Genomic DNA, 2,394 nt, shown 5'->3' with positions numbered 1-2,394 from the left:
AATATTTCTAATTCCGTCGAATGAAAGCCAAATTCATTTTCTAAGGACATTCAACTCTCACTGCTATTATCATTTACATTTTCCTTGTAGATTTTAGATTACGAAAATTATTAAGCAAAAAAAAAAAAAAAAAAAAAAAAAAATGAGTGGCGTTTTTTCTTTATTTTCTTATTTTGTTCTGCAGAATTGTGAGATTCATCATCAGCTGTTACTTTTCCCAACGTTTCTCAGTCTCCTGGCAACGGTGAGACGAATTCACGCGTAATAACGAATCGAACCAGCGTCATTATAGATCAGATAATGTAATATTATTAAAAGGAAGGATGAAAACAAAGGGAGATTTGATAATGAATTTAATGCGATTTAAGATTTTGATTTGGTTAGAACTGATACCAGGAGACCGATATAATGCATGTGAAACAATATTCAAACCTGTGTATTGTCATTCTTGTCGTTATTGATAACAATGGTAATGGGATGATAATAATCATGATGATAATAATAATGATAAATTTTGGTCATAATAACGGTAGAGATAGTAATGGCAATAATAGTTATAACAGTAATGGTGAGATTAACAGTAATGATAAGTGATACAGACCAAGTAATACTGTCAACCACATGGATTGGCCGACTGAGAAAACCTTTACTAGCATTTACTTGTCCCTAAGCCATGTAAGTGCAATTATACAGCACGTGACATTTGATGAATACACCGGTCTTAATATGATATGCTAGTGAAGGGTATTTTATACACCAAACACATACACACACACACACACACACACACACACACACACACACACACACACACACACACACACACACACACACACACATATATGTATATATATATATATATATATATATATATATATATATATAAATATATATATATAGATATATAGATATAGATATATAGATATATAGATATATGTGTGTGTGTGTGTGTGTGTGTGTGTGTGTGTGTGTGTGTGTATGTATGTATGTATGTATGTATGTATGTATGTATGTATGTATGTATGTATATATACATACATGAAAATGAAACTAGCCACAATGAAAATTGAAAGTGTAATGTATTTATATGCATATTCATATATATATATATATATATATATATATATATATATATATATATATATATATATATATATATATATATATATATATATATATATATATATATATATATATATAAAGTTTTGCCTGCAGCCTTCTATGGCGTCAGGCTACAGAACTACTACAGCTACAATACACAATACACTACAGGATCACAACAGAATTACGTCGCTGAGACCGGCTACAGAATCACTACAGCTCTCGTCTTCCTAAAACTCATTGCATACTCTTTCCAGATGCTGTATTTCTTGCCCAAGACCATAAATAAGACTTAAAAGCATCGTAGCCAACAAGAGGACATGAGGCACTCGCACATTTGATGTTCATTTCACGGTCTCCATTCATAAAGGTTTGCTTTTCCTTAATATTATCTTTGTGTTTAGGTCCCTAGTAATGTCTGGGCATCATAAGTATGATGGTATCAAAACAAAATGACAGTAAAAGTTGATGATAATAATAGTGATAATGATAATATCAATGATGCAATGCCAATAATGGTAATGATGATACCGATAATAATATTTACGGTATTGGGGATGGTGGTAATAATAAGGATAATAGTAATATTGATAATGATATTGATATTGTTAATAGTAATAGTGAAAATGATAATGATAATAGTAATAGTGACAATGATAATAATAAAAGTAATAGTGGTAAAGATAATTAGTGTTGATATCAAGAATGATGACAATAATAATACATTAACGTTTATATTGATATCAATAATGATAATGATTATAATAATATCAATGTTAATGATAATAATAATTATCATGATAATGATGATAATAATAATAATAGAAGCAACAACAATAACAATGATAATAATAATAACATTACAGGATTTACAAAACGAAGAAATGGATGGAGAGAGAGAGGGAGAGAGGGAGAGAGAGAGAGAGAGAGAGAGAGAGAGATAGAGATAGAGAGAGAGAGAGAGAGAGAGAGAGAGAGAGAGAGAGAGAGAAAGAGAGAAAGAGAGAGAGAGAGGGGGCGATAGATAGATAGATATACAGAGAGAGAGAGTAAATTATAGACATAGATAGAGAATAGATAGATAGAGAGAGAGAGAGAGTCACCCTGATATGTCGAAGCCAGCAGAAAGGCCAGAGGTTGTCTCGGATGAATCGACAAGTCATCTAAATTGTTTAAATTGTTAGTACTCTAAAAATAGTTTTTTTTTTAAAGTAATCTTTGAGGTATCTCGCGAATATGCCCATCCCCTTATTTTCTGTATATGTGTTTTTTAGGATTTTTAGTTGTCATTCG

This window comes from Penaeus vannamei, chromosome 30 (genome assembly GCF_042767895.1).
Source record: "Penaeus vannamei isolate JL-2024 chromosome 30, ASM4276789v1, whole genome shotgun sequence".
NCBI lineage: Eukaryota > Metazoa > Arthropoda > Malacostraca > Decapoda > Penaeidae > Penaeus > Penaeus vannamei.
The sequence above is the reverse complement of the archived record's forward strand: the minus strand, read 5'-3'. Positions refer to the sequence as shown.